Source organism: Petaurus breviceps, unplaced genomic scaffold (genome assembly GCF_028583685.1).
Source record: "Petaurus breviceps papuanus isolate PSGF00001 unplaced genomic scaffold, PetGlider_PUasm1.0 221, whole genome shotgun sequence".
Lineage (NCBI taxonomy): Eukaryota > Metazoa > Chordata > Mammalia > Diprotodontia > Petauridae > Petaurus > Petaurus breviceps.
The window spans coordinates 13,646,447-13,667,273 of NW_027185877.1; the positions used below are offsets into that span (position 1 = coordinate 13,646,447).

The 20,827-nt window shown below is 35.9% G+C and overlaps 1 protein-coding gene and 1 pseudogene across 4 annotated transcripts in view; both read right to left on the bottom strand.

Annotated features, from left to right (window-relative positions):
- CCDC91 (coiled-coil domain containing 91) overlaps positions 1-20,827 on the bottom strand; it is a 662,757-nt gene that overhangs the window by 565,974 nt on the left and 75,956 nt on the right. Inside the window, exon 1 of one of the 4 annotated variants that reach the window (XM_069094895.1) lies at positions 20,560-20,604. The exons of the other annotated variants lie outside the window; for them this stretch is intronic. The gene's annotated coding sequence lies outside the window, so the exon portion shown is untranslated. Of the gene's footprint in view, positions 1-20,559; positions 20,605-20,827 lie in introns of those variants that run through there. 4 annotated transcript variants of the gene reach the window in all.
- Positions 1-20,827, bottom strand: part of LOC138166420 (large ribosomal subunit protein eL37 pseudogene) — a 130,184-nt pseudogene that overhangs the window by 33,421 nt on the left and 75,936 nt on the right.

Sequence of the window (20,827 nt, forward strand, 5' to 3'; positions counted from 1 at the left end):
CACCCATGACAAACCCTGCTGAGGTCAAATTAAAATTTTATGAAGATGTAGAGACTCATCATCAATGTGCCAAAACAGGACAAACTTATAATTCTGGGTGACTAGCACCAGCATAAGAAGACACTATCAGTCATGGCAGGAAGGAATGGAACTAGAAAGAACAACAGCAATGGTCACTTACTACTGAAGACTTGTACGTCTCGTGGCCTTTTCAACACCAACACTGTATTCCATTTGCCTAAATTTAATAAAATTTGTGGATATGCCCTCACAGCAAACATTAGCATTTAATAGACTATGCCATTGTTAAGAAGAAACAGAAAGGATGTGATGGTGACAAACACGTGTGGTGCAAAATGCTGGACTGATCATAGCCTTATCCCTTCCAAGCTAAACATTCATATTGAAGGAAAGCAGAGGCCTCAAGACAAGACGACTATCAGAACATGCAATGTCAACAGATTAGAGTTTCTCTGTACAGGAACAATTTGTTCCTGACTTAGACAGAGAGCTGAGCCAACACATGGTTGGCAACAATGGAGGAGAAAAGGAATGGGCAGCTTTTAGAGATATGGTGTGCAGCTCTGCATTTATGCATCTGAGTCAGAACACGCATAAACATCAGGACTGGTTTGATAAAAATGATGAGGAAATTCAGAAGCTACAAAATGAAAAATGAGAACTCCACTGAGTTTACCAGAAGGATAGCTTGTCTATCTTTAAGAAGGCCACACTTAACTCCATCAAAAGTAAAGTACAAGTGAAACTTATAAAGATGCAGGATTCTTGTTTCAGTAAGAAGGCAGATGAAATTCAGTTTTATACTGATAATAACAATTCAAAATGCTTTCATGATGCCTTGAAGACTATTAATGGGCCAAAGACCTATGGTGCTTCTCAGCTATTCAATGCTGAATTTCATCTGACTCCTCCCATCTCCCCAGTCCCTAAGTCAAAACACCTAGTTATGGCTCTGAGATCCACTGTACTCTGGCCTAATCAGACATCTAGAATATTATATTCCATTCTGGCTGCCACATTGTAGAATGGCTAGAGAGAGTACCAGGATGGTAGAGGGCCTGGGACCCAGTCATTATAGAGATCTATTCAAGGAACTGGGGATAATTAGCCTAGAGAAGATATAGTTTAGGGAAGACAAAATAGATGTCTCTATGTGGAAAGTGACCTTTCAAGGTCACTATGTGGAAGAACTGGATTTGGTTTTCTTGTTCCAGAGTACAGAATTAGGAACAGCAGGAAGACATTTAAACAAGGTAGATAGTAATATATAGTATAATTCTAAAGTCAGTGGTGTACATCTACATATAAGATTAATTTCCAAATACAAATCTTTTTCTTTAAAATATCAAAAAACACCAGAATTTTCAAAGTGTAATCAAGTGGTTTTGGTTAGCATCAAGGTAGAGCTCATATATAAAAGAGGAAACCAAATACAAAGACTGCATGATTAAGTGACAGTAGAATACTAGTTCCTTGAGTGCAGGACTATTATATCCCCAGTACCTAGCATGATGCCTCGAATATTAAATTTATAGATAAAAAACTAAGGCTCTTGAAGTTGAAGTGGCTTCCCCAAGGTCCCAAAAACAATATAACACATGATTTAAACCTAGATCTTACCTAATTTCAATTCCAGTAATAACAACTCACTTCCACCAAATAAATACATGAAATGAAACAATAAATATATATATTACGACTATGATACAAAAGCACTATTAAGCATGTGATGCATAATTTTCATGCTAATATTAAAAATTATACATAAAACATTCAAATATGTAAATTATTCAAATAACCAAGAATAAATACTATTCACTTCCTAAGGCACTAAAAGAAAACTATGTACCATTCCCACAGTTTCTAATAAACATTTTTATATACACAAAGGAAACAAAATGACTAAAAAGAATCATAATTTTATTGCCAAAAGTTATGCAACAGATTAAAGGTTCACAAGCAAATTAAGGAGTCATTCCCAATAACCAACTTAGAAAGAGTTGTATTTGCTTAAAGAGAAGAACCACTGAAAATGTACAATAAAATTAACATCTAAAAGGAATTCCTCTTGGTGATATGGGGAAAGCTGGTACCAATACCCAAAATGCAACTATAAGTAGAGAGAAATAATTGCTATGCTTACTTTGCTCAAGGAATAATTTAACTTGACTTTTTTAGGAGAGAGATTGGGAAACCAGACCTGTGATTTCATAAATTTAGACCATTCCCTATGTATATACCCCTGCTGCTTAAGGTTAAGTTACTTGCCCATAATCATACGCACAGAGAAAAAATTTGAACTATAGTCTTCCTCATTCCTTGGCTGGCCCTCTATCCATACTGCCTCTTCCTTTTTTTTTTTTTCAAAATCATTTCCATTTACTTCCAGCAGGAAAGTGTGATAAAAATCATTACAATGCCACAAGAGATACTCTGAAATGTTCATTTTTTAACTTCTAATATTAATGTCAATAAAATAAAAGACATGGATTTAAAGGTTCTCTACAGGAATAATTAGGATGTCTCCTCCCTCTTTTTTCTACCAGATAGCTATAGCATTAAGTTCCCTTATTAAAGAAAACTAGCTACTCTTCTTCCATAAATGTCACAGGTAATAGAATGACTCTTTTCTGTCAACAAACAAGTATTTTCCATTGTTGCATATTGTCACTTAAATATACATCAAAAATAGCACTTAAGCACGTAAGTGAAATGAAAAAAGTTTTTTGTTTTTTACTTTAAAAAATGTCAACTTTAAATTGCTTAAATATTTAAATTGCTTAAAATAAACTTAAAAATGCTGCCTTTAGAAGGATGAAATTCAAATTTGGACCACTTAAAACCTGCTCACACTGCAGGATAAACGTCTATCACTGGTATTCTGAGTAGAAGCAGAAGTTTGTCAAATGAATGAAACTAATTTCAACTGTGTACATTCTTAAGCATTGTTTTCTTTCTTTCGATCCATGTCTCTTTTCTCTTTTTCATTATGCAATTCTATAACTCAAACCTAATGGGGAAACAAAAACTAGATTACTAAGAAAGAAACTACACAGTAAATTCTACTGTAATAAAGTCACCACCAGCATTCTATCCTTCATCAGCTTTACCCACTCCAGATGTTTGACACTCATTTACAATATTACCTGGTTAAATATAGACCTGTGTGTTCTTGCATAGGATTGCATGTTGACATACATCAAGAGCGCTTCTTTAAAAAATATATACTGCCATTAATTACTTAGGACATTTTAACATTTGTTTCACTTTATGAATAAACAAGTTTACTATTTATGACACATTATTAGAAAGCAGGCTAAAAGATTATGTCTAAATGATATAGCCTCTGGCAAAAAGTCGTTTTAAATATTTCTTACTAGCTTATGTAGGGATAGGAAATATTCTTAAAAGAAAGAAAAATAGATGGTTGCAAAAGTCAAGCTACAATCCCGCATATCCTTTTACAACCTTAATAGGCCAACAATGATCTGTTGAGTACAATTCAGTAGTTAAATGGGAAGAGGCTACTCAATTGATGTCCTAAAGGCTGAACAATTTGAGTTAGGAAATAACAAGACTCCATCTGTATCTTAAAAACAGCCTTTTGGAGGCCCGGAAGGCCAGCAGACGCAGAGGCAGGCCCGGAAGGGGCCTGATCAACTCTGAGGGCAAGTCTTCCCACCAACCACAAGGGCCACTAGCAGGCCTATCACCAAAGGAATGGGACTGGAAAGAGCAAGGTAAGAAGCAAATACAGGGGCCCCTGTCCTGGACAGCAAACACTCCTGGGGCTACCACTTCATAGCCCAGAAAATTTTTAAAAATCCCCTTTCAGGACCTCCAAAGACCAGGATGACAGAGTGAAACTCACTTGCTCCAAGCCCCACCTCTGACCTTGAAAACAGAGTAACTCTTGCCCCAGGGAAAAACCCTCTACAGTAAAGGCTTGGAATCCCTAGAGGAAGGGAGTGGCTAGGACCCTGGCTCAAAATGGGTGGAAAGCAGACTACAAAGACAAAGACTCTGGACTCCTACTATCCTTAGAGGGAGACAATGAGGACTCCACACCCACAGCTGACACTTCAACAGGGAATGGGTCCCAAGCACAGAAGGCTCTCCTAGATGAGATCAAAAGGGACTTTGAAAACAAAATGAGAGAGATAGAAGACAAAATGGATAATTCTCTCAAAACCAAAATAGCAGAATTAGAAAAACATTATAATGAGGAAAACACTGCTCTAAAAAGAAAAGTGTATGATATGGAAAAGGAGCTCCAAAAATTAACCAAGGAAAATGATTTGCTAAAAACTAGAATAAACCAAATAGATATGAATAACTCTATGAGGAACCAAGAATTAGTCAAACAAAACAACAAGAATGAAAAATTAGCAAAAGAAATAAAATACTTCAAAGGAAAAATAACTGACCTGGAAAACAGATCCAGGAGAGATAATCTGAGAATCATAGGCCTACCAGAAAATCATGATGAAAAATGATCCTGGACAACATTCTCCAAGAGCTCGTTAAGGAAAACTGCCCTGAGATACTAGAACCGGAGGGTAAAATAGAAATTGAGAGAATCCATCGGACACCTGCTGAAAGCGATCCCAAACTCAAAAGTCCTCGAAATGTTGTGGCCCAACTCCAGAACTACCAGATAAAAAGAAAAAATACTTCAAGTGGCCAGAAAGAAACAATTCAAATATCAAGGGTCCATAGTGAGGATCGCACAGGATTTGGCAGCCTCTACACTGAAAGATCGGAGGGAGTGGAATACAATTTTCTGGAAGGCAAAAGAGCTTAGGTTACAACCAAGGATCACATACGCAGCAAGACTGACCATATTCTTCCAGGCAAAGAGATGGTCATTCAATGATATGACAGAGTTTCAGACCTTCTTGATAAAAAAGCCAGAACTCAATGGAAAATTCAACCTCCAATTAAGAGATGAAACAGTGACTTAGAAAGGTAAACAAGGAAAACACACACACACCCTGCTATTTGATAAGGGCAAACTGGTTATAGACAAGTAGAGGGTATGACTATAAAATACACAAAATGATGATTTTTTAAAAATCTTATTGAGGGCTACAAAGGGACTGCAATGGAAGAAAGGGAATGGATGAAGTGGAAAAGGGTAAATTATGCCACACACAGAGGCATAAAAACTGTATAGCAGAGGATAAGAAGGGAGGGGGTTGGGAATCATATGAGCTTTTCCCTCATTGGTTCTGGTACAAGGAGGAAGTAACAACCAGTTAAGCATAGGACTTTATGGAGAAGAAATGCAAAAAGTATTATTTTAGAGGGAAAGAGGGGAGGGAGAGGAGCTTCGCATGAGATTTGTTCCTGTCACTCTTGGTGCGAAGAAGAAATAGCATACTTCATTAAGTATAAAAATATCCTACAGGCAGTAGGAGGGGGAAAGGGTTACAAAAGGGGGATAGGAGTGGTTTGTAGGGAGGGAAGTAGTAAGGGGAAAGGGGAAGAAAAGGGAGGGGGGCTGAAAAGGGAACACTGAAGGAGGCGGTGGTCAAAAGGAAAACTTAAGGGGGGGAAGGGAGAAGGGAGGGAAAATATGAACATTAACAGGGGCAAGAATAGGATGGGGGGAAAGAAACAGATAACAATCATAACTGTAAATGTGAATGGAATGAACTCTCCCATAAAACGGTGACGGATAGCAAAATGGATTGGAAATCATAATCCTACAATATGCTGTTTACAAGAAACACATCTGAAACAGAGGGATACACATAAGGTAAAGGTAAAATGTTGGAATAAAATATAGTCATGCCTCAGGTAAAGCAAAAAAAGCAGGGGTAGCAATCCTTATCTCAGATAAAGCAAAAGCAAAAATTGACCTAATTAAAAGAGATAAGGAAGGAACTATATCCCGTTAAAAGGCACCATCGAGAACAAAGCAATATCATTACTTAACATATATGCACGAAGTGGTGTAGCATCCAAATTCCTAGAGGAGAAGGTAAAGGAATTAGAGGAAGAAATAGATAGCAAAACTATACTAGTGGAAGACCTTAATCTCCCCCTATCTGAACTTGATAAATCCAACCTCAAAAAAAAAAAAAAAAGAAGCGAAGGAGGTGAACAGGATTTTAGAGAGGATAGGTATGATAGAACTCTGGGGAAAACTGAATGGGGATAAAAAGGAATATACTTTCTTCTCAGCAGTTTATGGCACATACTCAAAAATTGACCATGTTCTAGGCCATAAAAACCTCACAATTCTATGCAGTAAGGCAGAAATATTAAATGCATCCTTCTCAGATCATGATGCAATAAAAATTATATGCAATAAAGGGCCAGGGAAAGACAGACTAAAAACTAATTGGAAATTAAACAATTTAATCCTAAAGAATGAGTCAGTCAAACAAGAAATTATAGAAAAAATTAGTAATTTCATTCAAGAGAATGATAATAATGAGACAACATACCAAAATCTGTGGGATGCATTAAAGGCAGCTCTTAGGGGAAGTTTTATATCCCTGAATGCATATGAGATTAAATTAGAGAAAAGGGAGGTAAACGAATTAGGCATGCAATTAAAAAACCTAGAAAAAGAACAAATTAAAAATCCCCAATTAAATACTAAACTAGAAATATTGAAGATAAAAGGAGAGATTAATAAAATTGAAATTAAGAAAACTATTGAATTAATAAAACTAAGAGCTGTTTTTCTGAAAAAAAAATAACAAAATTGATAGACCCTTAGTCAATATGATAAAAAAGAAGAAAACCAAATTATGAGTATCAAAAATGAAAAGGGTGAATCTACCTCCAAAGAAGAGGAAATCAAAACAATAATTAGGAATTATTTTTCCCAATTGTATGCACATAAATTTGACAATCTTAGGGAAATGGATGAATATTTACAAACATATAAGTTGCCCAAATTAACTAAAGAGGAAGTAAATTACTTAAATAATCCCATCTCAGAAAAAGAAATTGAACAAGACATCAGTCAACTCCCTAGGAAAAAATCTCCAGGGCCAGATGGATTCAGTAGTGAATTCTATCAAACATTTAAAGAACAATTGATTCCAATACTCTACAAACTATTTGGGAAAATTAGTGAAGGAGTCCTACCAAATTCTTTTTATGACACAAATATAGTACTGATACTTAAATCAGGAAGAGATAAAACAGAGAAAGAAAATTATACACCAATCTCCCTCATGAATATAGATGCAAAAATTCTAAATAAAATACTAGCAAAAAGACTACAGCAACTTATCTCAAGAATAATACACTTTGATCAGGTAGGATTTATTCCAGGAATGCAAGGATGGTTTAATATTAGGAAAACCATCAGTATAATTGATCATATCAACAATAAAACTAGCAGAAACCACATGATCATTTCAATAGATGCAGAAAAGGCTTTTGACAAAATACAACATCCATTCCTGTTAAAAACATTAGAAAGTATAGGAATAAATGGAGCCTTCCTTAAAATATTAAGTAGCATCTATTTAAAGCCATCAGCAAGTATTATATGTAATGGGGAGAAGCTAGAAGCATTTCCCATAAGATCAGGGGTGAAACAAGGGTGTCCATTATCACCCCTTTTATTCAATCTGGTACTAGAAATGTTAGCAGTAGCAATTAGAGAAGAAAAAGAAATCAAAGGAATCAAGTTAGGCAAAGAAGGGACAAAGCTATCACTCTTTGCAGATGATATGATGATATACTTAGAGAATCCTAAAGAATCAAGTAAAAAAAACTACTTGAGACAATAAATTTGGCAAAGTTGCAGGACATAAAATAAACCCATATAAATCCTCAGCATTCCTATATATTTCCAATGTAATTCAACAGCAAGAAATAGAAAGAGAAATCCCATTTAAAGTTATTGTAGACATTATAAAATATTTGGGAATCTACCTGCCAAAACAAAGCCAGGACCTGTATGATCACAACTACAAAACACTTTTCACACAAATAAAGTCAGATCTAACTAATTGGAAAAATATCAATTGCTCGTGGGTGGGTTGAGCTAATATAATAAAAATGACAATTTTACCTAAATTAAATTATATATTTAGTGCCATACCAATTAATTTACCAAAAAACTACTTTATAGAGCTAGAAAAAATAGTAACAAAATTCATTTGGAAGAATAAATGGTCCAGAATATCAAGGGAATTAATGAAAAGAAATGCTAGGGAAGGTGGACTAGCTATGCCTGATTTCAATTTGTATTATAAAGCAGCAGTCATCAAAACTACTTGGTACTGGCTGAGGAATAGAGGAGTGGATCAATGGAATAGATTAGGCACACGAGATTCAGAAGTCAATGACTATAGTAATTTATTGTTTGATAAACCTCCAGATCCTGGTTTTTGGGATAAGAACTCACTATTTGACAAAAACTGCTGGGAAAACTGGAATATAATATGGCAGAAACTGGGCATAGACCATTATCTAACACCATATACCAAAATCAAGTCTAAATGGGTGCATGATCTAGGTATAAAGGTTGATACTGTGAGCAGTCTCCTAAAACAAGGAATATTTTACCTATCAGACTTGTGGAGAGGGAAAGACTTCATCACTAAACAAGAATTAAAAAAACATTATAAAATATAAAATGGATAATTTTGACTACATGAAATTGAAAAGTTTCTGTACAAACGAAGCCAATGTAACCAAGATTAAGAGGGAGGTGGGAAATTGGGAAAGAATCTTTACAACCTATGTCTCTGACAAAGGACTCACTTCTAAAATATACTGAGAATTGTGTCAAATTTGTAAGAATACAAGTCATTCCCCAATTGATAAATGGTCAAAGGATATGAACAGGCAGTTTTCAGAGAAAGAAATTAAAGCTATCTAGAAGCACATGAAGAAATGCTCTAATTCACTATTGATTAGAGAAATGCAAATCAAAACAACTCTGAGGTACCACATCTCACCAGTCAGATTGGATAAGATGACAAAACAAGAAAATGACGAATGCTGGAGAGGATGTGGGCAAATTGGAACACTAATGCATTGTTGGTAGAGTTGTGAACTGATCCAGCCTTTCTGGAGAGCAATCTGGAATTATGCCCAAAGGGCTATAAATACTTTCATACCCTTTGATCCAGCAATACCATTCCTAGGGTTATATCCCAAAGAGATCATAGAAATGGGAGAAAGACCCATATGTACAAAAATGTTTATAGCAGCTCTTTTTTGTGGTAGCAAAGAATTGGAAATTAAGGGGGTGCCCATCAATTGGGGAATAGCTGAACAAGTTGTGGTATATGCATGTTATGGAATACTATTGTGCTATAAGAAACGAGGAGCAGACAGTCTTCATATTTACCTGGAGAGGCTTAAAAAACTGATGCTTAGTGTGAAGAGTAGAACCACGAGAAATTTGTACACAGTTAACAGACACAACGTATGTGTGATGACCAACTTTGATAGACTGGACTCTTCTCAGCAATTCAGTGATATAAGTCAATCCCAAAAGACTCATGATGGAGAGAAATATGTGCATCCAGAGAAGGAACTAGAAAGAACTAAGTTTATGTCCAGGTGGAAGCAAAATACCTGATCTTTTTCCTTCTCTTATTTGGTTTTATGTCCTCTTTACCATTTTTTCATTCCAGCTGGTACAATCCATCCTTATAACCTGACTAACATATAATGTGAAAGTATTTACAGATCCTATACTTGACTATAAGCTGCCATGGGAAGGAGAGGGGAGGGAAGGGGACAAAATGTGAAATTCAAGGAATTGTGGAATTGAATCCTGTAAACTAAAAGGAAACAAACAAATTAATAAAAAAAATTTAAAAAAAAAAAAGAACTGAGTTTATATCCAGGTGGAAGCAAAATACCTAACCTTTTTCCTTCTCTTATTTGGTTCTATCTCCTCTTTACCATTTTTCATTCCAGCTGATACAATCCACCTTTATAACCTGACTAAAGTATAATGTGAAAATATTTACAGATCCTGTATTTGACTATATGCCGCCATGGGGGGGGTGTGAGGAAGGGGGACAAAATGTGAAACTCAAGGAATTGTGGAATTGAATCCTGTAAACTAAAAGGAAACAAACAAATTAATTTAAAAAATAAATAAATAAACAGCCTTTTCAAAGAAGGAAAAAGCAGAAAGGAAGTACAATGGAAAGAGCATTATCTTCATTTTTCCTCCCCTATATAATTAAGTGGTTATATTATCTATCAATCAATCAAAAGACATTTTTAAGCACCTACTATGTATAAAGCATTGTGCTAAAGATTGTTGATCTAAAAAGAGGTTAAAAATAGTCTCTGCCTTCAAGGAGCTTACAATCTAATCGGAGAGAAAACAAGCAAACAAATATATAAAAAGCCAGTTCTATATAGGATAAATAAGAAATAGCTGAGAGAAGGCACTGTAATTAAGAGGGAGGGGGTTGGAGAAGACTTCCTATAAAAGATGGGATTTTAGCTGGGCCTTAAAGGAAGCCAGGGAGGTCAGTGGTCAGATAAAGGAAGGAGAGTATTCCAGGCATGGAGGACAGTTAGGGAGAATGCAGGAGGCACACAGATGGAGTGACTTGCTTGTGGAACAGCCAGAAGGTAAGTGTCACTATATCAAAAAAAAATAGGTGTCAAGAAGGTGTAAGAAGACTGGAAAAGTAAGAGAGGGCAAGGTTATGAAGGGTGTTGAATGCCAAATAGATTATTCTATATTTGATCCTGGAGGCAATAGAAAGCCACTAATGTTTAGTGAGGAGGAGGTGACATGATTAGATCTGGTCTTTAGGAAAATCACTTAGGTGGCTGAATCTCGGGAGGATGAAGTGACGTGGGAAGAGCCTTCAGACAAGCAGAATCACCAGAAGGCTATTGCAATAATTTCAATGTGCGGTAATAAAACCTGCACCAGAGTGGTGGCAATGTTAGAAGAGAGAAAGGGACATATTTGAGAGATGCTGTCAAAGTGAAATCAACAGGTTTTGGTAATAGTTTGGATGTGAGGTATGAGAGAAAGTGGGAAATCACATGACTGATAAGACATGAAGGAAGAAGGAAGAAAACGGAGTTCACAGCAATTGGCCTCTACATTTTCTCTAAAATATGAGGCAAGGTTCTTAGCTGAGAGAGTGGGAGAGGAAGAGCCAAGGGAGATTTGAGGGGGTATTAAAACTTCTGGAAAAGCCATGATAGTTAGTGAGTTGATAAGAGAGGTATAGTAGGATTGCCTAACAGCAATGAGGAGCCAGTAAGTTATGTAACATAAATTTATAATGGACCCAGTCAGAACAGTTGAGTGATTTTTCTCCACCTTCATTCAGCAGCAATGAAGGAATAAAGATGAATGGTGGGAGTGACCCAAAGCTGAGGTATGAATTTGGCATAACTGATGACATAAGAGGGTTATGGATTCAAGAAAGGAAAACAGTGGAATGCTGAATTTATGATTATGGCCAACTAAAGGGTTTTCAGAATTCCTGAACCCTGAAGTGGTTTTACCTAATTACGGATAATAGCAAGAACAAGGATATGAACAGTTGTATATGTGGCTGAGGTCGGGTGGAGGAGTAGATCATGGGAGGTGAGTAGGTTAAAATACCATGTGATTAAAGTGTTTGAGAGAGAATAAATATGTATGTTGAAGTCCCCTACTATGAGGGCTGAGGTTAGGAAGGAGATAAAAATTGTAACAGAGGCAATGAACTCATTGAGGAATCAAGGGGAATGACGTGGGGGTAAGGGGCTTTTGAAACAGCTACAAGCATTTTGATTGGGTCGTAGATATGAATAGTATGAACATAATTAATAACATTAAAAACTAAAACATCCAAAACCATTATAAGTACATAAGCAGATACAAGGAAAGCCTTCATTTATGCTAAAAATTGTACAAAGTGTGGAAGGAGAGGCACTTTTTTAAAATATCATCAACAGTATCTATCTCAAACCAAAAGTAAGCATTATATACATTGGGGATACACTTGAGAAACCTTTCTAGTAAAAAGTAAATAAATCAAGGATGCCCACTTTCCTTACTATTATTTTATATAGTTCTGAAAATCCTAGCAACAGAAATAAGAGAGGAGAAAGAAATTAAAGGCATAAAAATAGGAAAGGAGGAGATAAAACTATCCATATTTTATGATATAAATGTATGCTTAAAAAAATCTTAGGGAATCAGCAAAAATACTAGCTGAGAAAGTTAAAAGCTTCAACAAAATTCCAGGCTACAAAACAAAACCTCAGGAGAACAACTGTTTCTATAAAATAAAAAATCTAAAAGACAATAATAGAAAAAATTATTATTCTAAAAAACTAAAAAAGTACTAAAATACCTGAGGATAGATATACCAAAGCACACAAAAGACTTATATAGATTCAATTAAAAATAATCCTTGAAGAAATAGAGATTAAATAAAAATCTTAAGTAATATTTAATACTCATGAAAAGATTATGCCAATATAATAAAAATGACAATACTATCAAAGACAATTTACAATCTTGGTGCTATGAAGCGGACACTTTATAGAACTTATTAAAATAATAATAAAATTAATTTGGAAGAAAAATATCTATATTATCAAGGTAAATGATGAAAATGGTAGGGATAAAGGAGGTAATAACAGTCTTAGACCTCAAATTATATTATATGTTATTGTTTTTAATGTAACGGAATATTAAGCTATAAGAAATGAGATTAGATAACAAATCTGTAGGAGACCTTATTGTATGATCTAGTAACTTCATCTATCTCCAAGGAGGAGTTTGATAGTAGAAGAGGAGATAAAATGAGGGAAATAATCCAAAAGTGGTATTTGGCAAGAGCTGAACAAAACTAGTTAACAGTAAGGTGGAAGATGCAAAGGAATATATTTAAGCATGATGTAAGGAAAAAAAGAACTTTATAAAAATCACAACTCTCCAAAATTGTAACAGGTTAGCTAGGGAGGTACAAACTTCCTTATCAGTAGGAATAGGCAGCTAGGTGTCACAGTAGATAGAATAAAGTCAGAAAGACTCATCTTCCTGAATTAAAATCTGGCCTCAAACACTAGCTGTTAGGCAACTTAATGCTGTTTGCCTCAGTTCCTCATCTGAAAAATATAATCTGGAGAAGGAAATGGCAAACTACTCAAGTGTCATTGCCAAGAAAACTTCAAATAGGGTCACTAATAGTTAGATATTACTCAAACGAATGAACAACAAGGAATCTTTAAGGAAAGGTTGCATGACCACTTCTCAGGCCTAATGTGAATGTAATTTTTGTCCAGGAGACTGAGCTAGACTCTGAGTCTCATCTAAATGAAATTCAGTGATTAGTAATAGTTTTACTTTATAACCAACAATCTCATTTCTTTTTTTTTTTTCAGAATTTATTTATTTATTTTTAGTTTTCAACATTCATTTCCACAAGATTTTGCATTCCAAATTTTCTCCCCATCTCTCCCTTATCTCCATCCCAAAATGGCAAGCATACTGATTACTCCTTCTCCCAGTCTGCCCTCTCATATATCTCCCTCTATCCCTCTCCTTACACCCTTCCCCTTACTTTCCTGTGGGGCAAGATGGATTTTTATACCCCACTGCCTGTATAAATTATTTCCCGGTTGCATGTAAAAACAATTTTTTAACATTTATTTTTAGAATTTTGAGTTCCAGATTCTTTCCCTTCTTCCCTCCTCACCCACCCGCACTGGTAAAACAAGCAATTCAATACAGGTTACACATGTATAGCTATGCAAAACATTTCCATAGTAGTCATATTGTGAAAAAGTAACTATATCTCCCTCCATCCTATCCCACCCCCCATTTACTGTATTTTTCTCCTTTGACCCTGTCCCTTTTCAAAAGTGTTTGCTTCTGACTACACCTTCCCCCAATCTGCCCTCCCTTCTATCTTCTTCCCCCTTTATTTTGCTTCCCCTCTACTTTCCTGAAGGGTAAGATGACCAATTGAGGGTGTATGTTGTTCCCTCCTTAAGTCAAATCCAATGAGAGTGAGGTTAACTCATTCCCTTTCACATCCCTGCTCTTCCCCTCCAATATAATAGCTTTCTCTTGACTATTTTATGTGAGATAATTTACCCTATTCTATCTCTCCCTTTCTCCTCCCAATATATTCCTCTCACACCTCTTAATTTTTTAGATATCATCCCTTCATATTTAACTAACCCTGTGCCCTCTGCTATATATACATAGACACACATACACACACATAAATACATACACACACACATACATACACCCACCTATACATACATATATATGATTACGTACATATATATTCCCTTCAACTACCCTCATACAGAGAAAAGTCTCGAGTTACAAATATTGTCTTCCCATGTAGGAATGTAAAGAGTTCAACTTTAATAAGTTCCTTATGATTTTTCTTCCCTGTTTACCTTTTCATGCTTCTCTTGATTCTTATATCTGAGAGTCAAATTTTCTGATTATCTCTGGTCTTTTCATCAAGAATGCTTGAAAAGTCTTACATTTCACTGAATATCCATATTTTCCCTGAAGTATTATACTCAGTTTTACTGGGTAGGTGATTCTTGGTTTTAATCCTAGCTCCTTTGACCTCCAGAATATTATATTCTAAGCCCTTTGATCCCTTACCTGACTATGTTTCCAAAATAGTCAAATTGTTTCTTCCTGACTGCTTATAATAATTTCTCCTTGACCTGGGAACTCTGGAATTTGGCTATAATATTGCAAGGAGTTTTCTTTTGGGGAACTTTTTCAAGAGGTGATCGGTGAATTCTTTTCATTTCTATTTTACCCTCTGGTTCTAGAATATCAGGGTAGTTTTCCTTGATGATTTATTGAAAGATGATTGTCTAGGTTATTTTTTGATCATGGCTTTCAAGTACTCCACTAATTTTTAAATGATCTCTCCAAGATGTTTTCCAGGTCAGTGGTTTTTCCAATGAGATATTTCACATTATCTTCTATTTTTTTTCATTCTTAGGATCTGTTTTATAATATCTGATTTCTCATAAACTCATTAGCTTCTTTTGCTCCAATCTAATTTTGAAGGAAATATGTTCTTCAGTGAGCTTTTGAACTTCCTTTACCATCTGGCCAATTCTGCTTTTTAAGGCATTCTCCTCATTGGCTTTTTGGACCTCTTTTGCTATTTGAGTTAGTCTATTTTTTAAGGTATTATTTTCTTCAGTATTTTTGGGGTCTCCTTTAGGCAAGCTGTTGACTCATTTTTCATGATTTTCTTGCAACACTTTCATTTCTTTTCTCACCTTTTCCTTTACTTATTTTACTTGATTTTCAAAATCCTCATTCTTGAGCTCCTCCATGCCCCTGCAAATAATTTATATTTTTCTAGGAGGCTTTTGATGCAGGAGTTTTGACTATGTTGTCTTCTGGTTCTATATTTTGATCTTTTTTGTTACCAAAAACAAGATTCTATAGTCTGATTTTTCTTCCTTTCTTTTATCATCTTGCCAGTCAAATACTTGACTTTTGAGCTATTTGCCACAGTAGAACTCTGCTTCCAGAGTGAAGAGTGCTATGTCCCAAATTTCTGGGATTTTGCCCAGCTGTTATCAGAGCTTCTTTTTAGGCACCTGCCTCAGAACTGTGAGGAGGATTGCCATTCCACAACCTCAACAAGCTCTGCCACACCAGCACTCCTCACCCCAGGACTGCTACCCAAGACTGCAACCCAGATCCAAGCAGGGCAAAGCAAGAAATCTTGCCTCAGTGTCAGCAAAGAGATACCTGCAGTTGCCCTCTGGTCAGTTCCTTTCTCCCCCCACCATCTGTGGGCCTGCAGCTCTAGAAGTAGCTGTCATGACGGCAACTGCAGTCACCACCACCTCCACCATCTTGGGGGAAGGGGCCAAACCGCACTCTCCTATTGCAGTTCCAACAGAGATTCCCTACCAAACTTTTACTTTCTTTTTGATGTTTATGGGTTGAAAAGTCTAGAAACCACCACACATGCCAGTGATTCAATCCCCTGAGGTCTGCTCCAGTTGGTCCGTGCTGCTGGTCTGTGCCAGCATGGCCCACACAGGGCTGTGTTCTGCTCCCAGTCCAGTGCAATAGACCTTTCTTATCAGTCTGTCAGGTTATCCTCAGCTGGAGACATATTTCACTCTGTGACTTTGTGGGATCTGTAGCTCTAAAATTTGTTTAGAGTCTTTTTTACAGGTATTTGAGATAATTGGGGAGGAGCTCAACTAAGTTCCTGCTTTTACTCTGCCATCTTGGCTCCACCCAACAATCTCATTTCTTAAGGCATGGTTGCACAAATTGATTGGGTTCCTATTCTCTAATTTTCCTAAACAACTGACCATTAACTGTAGTAATTTTATTGTTCTATTGTATTATCTATTGTTTTATAAATTAATGACAATTGTTCAGTTCACAGTTTCATTAATTATGAAAAAGAAATCTTGTAGTGTAGTATAGGATATAATATTGATTGACTGCTTGATTGATTTTAGTATACATGAATTCATATATTGGATTTTCTAGATGTTATTTTCTAGATCTGTGTATTTTCTAGATACTAAAATTACAGCATGTCCCAAAAGTCTTACTGTAGTTTTAAATTTTTAACAGCTTAAAACTATTTTATTAGCTTAATCATGGAGACTTGGAGAGAAGGGGAATAAAAAAGAAATGTTAACTGACTTCCACAGACTTTTTCTCTAGACTTACAATTGCTGCAAATTTTTAACAGCACTTTTTAATCTAATAAATTTAAGTTTTGTACACATGGCTAGGGATAAATAAACTGGAAATGCTGTCTTGGAATTTGGTTGGTCTTTTGAAGGCAAAATATTTTAGCACATACTTGCCAGTTCAGTTTTTAATTGAACTCTCCATAGGGCACAGACTTAAGAAATCAATGAATTGTGAACTTCCTAAAGTTATTTCTCTGTTCACCTACGATTTACATTTAGTTTTTTTCATTTGTTTTTATAGTTAATGATGGGAAATCACTTGCAAACAATGGAAGAATATGGATGGTGTACCTTTGGAACAGCTTTTCCTGTGCATTTGTCATAAGGGTACTGCAATGAAGTGTTGATACTTGATATTCTGAAAAGATTGGTACAGATGTACATGTGTATGCATACATGCACACATATGTGTGTTTAATAACAGCTGTATTCTACATTTTTGGACTATCTTAATTTTTTCAAGACTACTTAGATTAATTTATTTATAAGTTTTGTTGATTTACTAAAAGGAATACAAAAATTTATATCTTTCTGTCTATGCACTAGAAATAGGAGAAGTGTACCAAGAAATGAGTTATATTACAATCACTTTAAATTTAGAAAGAACTGGGTAAATTTGTTGTCTTTCAGCATATGGTAATTTTATTGAGATGTAAAATTTAGAAATGTCACATATGGTCACATATGGTTTGAGGTATACATCTAATTTATGTTAAATGACTGTACCAGGTCTATTATCAATCATGATTTTACCAGCTATAAAATAGAAATTTGGATTAAAAACAGAACATTTGGGGCGGCCAGATAGCACAGAGAGTAAGAGCACTGGCTCCAGTGTCGGGATGACCTGGTGTAGCAGCAAGCACCCCAGCGTCCCCAGGGTGTCTGCCAATACAGGTTCTTGGATCTGCTTTGATAAAGGAAAGCAGCTCAAAATGGGTTAACAAGCTTACTTTAATCAGTCAAACATGTATCATTTACCTCGTTCAGGGGAAAATGGTCAGCACCCTGAACTTCAAAGTATACAGGCAGAATTATCAAGACAGAAACAGATCAAGTAGACAGATTTCCAAACTGTCCAACCATTACATCCATACCCAGTCAACATCTGGATTTCCACATCTGGGTTTTTCAAAGCCGGGGGACTCTCAACAACGGCTTCCCAGAATTCAGATCAAATCACAGAACACTTCTCAAAGTGAGTCCCAAAACAAAGCTACACATCAGGGCTTATATAGCCTTCTCCTGGCTCAGAGAAGGTAACAACCTTATTGACCCACTGGCCAATCAAAAAGTATCTACTGAAAAACAAGCCTCCCACCCCAGGCTTCAGGTGCACTTTAGCCTAGGGGCAGGGAAGATCTTTAAAATTTACATTCCCATTACACCTGGAGATCGAATCCCAGGCTCAGACACTTAGCACCCACCCAGAAACACCTGGCTGTGTAACCTTGAGCAAGTTACTTAAAGCCAATTGCTTAGGGGCGGCCAGGTGGCTCAGCGACTAAGAGCACCGGCTCCAGTGTCAGGATGACCTGGATCGAATCCCAGGCTCAGATACTCAGCAACACACCCAGAAATAACTGGCCATGTAACCTTGAGAAAGTTACTTAACCCCGATTGCTTTAAAAAATAAAAAAAATAAAATAAAAACAGAACATTTAAGTGTAAGCAGAGGTCAGATTATGGTTTTTGCTATTGTTTCACATTTTAAAATCTCCAGTTCCTTCAACCAACCAATCAACAGCCAATTATTAAGTGCCTACTATATACCAGAAACTGTGATTGGTGCTAGGGATACAAAGATAGAAATTAAACAGCCACTTCTCTTAAAGGGCTGACATTCTATCAGGGGGACAAAATGTTCATATACAAAATAATGCAATATGACATGGTCTTTGGACCTTCACTTTCCTGGTTGCTCAAGGGCATCCACTGCAATTACAAATGTCACTATGGAACAAGATCACATAAATTCACTGTTTATTTATAGTGTTAAAATTAATAAAAGACTCTCAACTTGTGCCAAAGAAACCTGTCTTTCGATAATGCAATAGCATTAGCTATTAGCAATAACTAAAATTAAAACATACAACCTCAATTACCAGAAATATTTAGAGATTAGCAAATATTGCTTAATTATATTTTTTTCATTTAGAGATAACTAGAAATCCTTTCTTTTCCCCTAACAATAGTTGTAGAAAATCATTTAAAATTATATTACTATACTTCCCTACCTTACAAAGTAAAATACTGGTAGTCCTTGATTTGTACACAGGATCATATAGTAAGAACTAGAGAGGCCTTTAAAGGTCTTCTTATCCAAATCCTTTATAAATTTTTTTTTTAAATTGAGATAGAGAGGTAAAGTGACTTGCACAAAGTCACAAAAAAAGTCACAAAAATAGATCAGGAACTGCAACCTAGTGCCTCTAACTGCTAGTGCAGTTAGTGCTCTTACCACTACACTACATTAGTTTTCATAAGAAGAATTATCCAGAAATACCTGTGCCAGTCAGGAGGTCAGCTGACTACTATATCTTCCTTTTCTTCTAGTTACCAACAGTTTGGCAGTCTCTTCCTCGTCCTTCCCCTTAACCCCACAAGCTATAAACTTTTCATTTCAAGAATCTATGACTTCCTCATTATGGATATTCCCCTTATCAATCAATGCAAATCACAGTCCTATGGTGCCATAAAGAACAGCTCAATAAGTTAATTTGGCATGCAAATCACAGTCCTACGGTGCCATAAAGAACAGCTCAATAAGTTAATGTGGCCAAAAATTTTTCTTTGTTAATGATTAGTAATTCTCAAGTTAAAACCAACTAAGGTTCATACCAATGACAGAACTTTCCATAATTTGCATTCTATAAACATAGCCTTCAAGAATCGGGAGGACTTCCACATCATGATGTAGATTCTATATGTCCATTCCATCTCCTACCATTTTCTCTAAAAGATTGCCCTCCTCTCCTCCAACATTATCGCTATTTTCTAATCTTCGATGTCTGGCTGGTTTACTGGCTCCTTCCTGCTGTCTACAAACATGCCCCAGCTTCCCCAACCAAATTTATTAGCTAGGTATTTTCTTTAGCTCTTTTCCTGTTTTCAGCAAACCTTGAAAAAAAATTGTTACCTTCACTTCCTCTCCACTCATTCTCTTATAAATGGTTTTCTGACTTCCAACCTCTTTATCCACTTGAAACTATTCTCTAAAAACTAGTCTCGATAACTCATCTTTCTTGAAACCTTTGCACAACTTGACATTTTATAGTGATTTATATCATTTTTTCTGGACACTTCTGCCTGAATTTTCATGACTCTCATCTCTCTCCCACCTGTCTTAATTTCTTTCTCAGTCTTTTTTGCTAGATCTTCATTGAGAACATACCCATTTATTACAGGTAAACATTAAAGCTTTGTCTTCTCTGTACTCTCTCACTTAGTGATCTCATCAGTTCAATGATTATCTCTATACAGTGGTTCCCAGATCTTGATATGTAGTCCCAGTCCTGCTCTTCAGACTCAGTCCTACATCACAAATTGTTATTAGCTATTTTGAATTGGATATCCCATAGAAACCTCAAACTCTTGATGTCCAAAAGAGAAATCATTATATTTCCCTCAAATCCAACCCTCTCCTAAAATTCTCTATTACTATTTAGAGCACCACCATCCTTCCAATTACCTGGGTTCATAACCTTTATATCATCCTCAACTCCTGACTTTCACTCATCACATTTAGCTAGTTCACCTCAACATCTCTAAGATAAGATGTTCCAGTTCTAAATCTACAATGCAATGATCCTATGATCTGAAAAACAATAAAAGCATTCAACTTACAGTGCCATGATCCTGAGCAGACCCCTCATTCCCACTACCCAGCAGCTGAGGGAGAGAGAGAACAAGGTAATCCTCTTTTACACTTCCACAACAACATTGAGTCAAAAGGCATTACTGACATTCCTAGCTGGAACTCTTAAATGGATTCTCTTATAAAAATATCTTCCTAGACTGTGGTTCATTCTGAAGTGCTATTGATTCAGTCCTATAAATATAGTACATTGAGATTTAAATAAATAGGATTTTGTGGGCTGGCCCAAAAATCTAA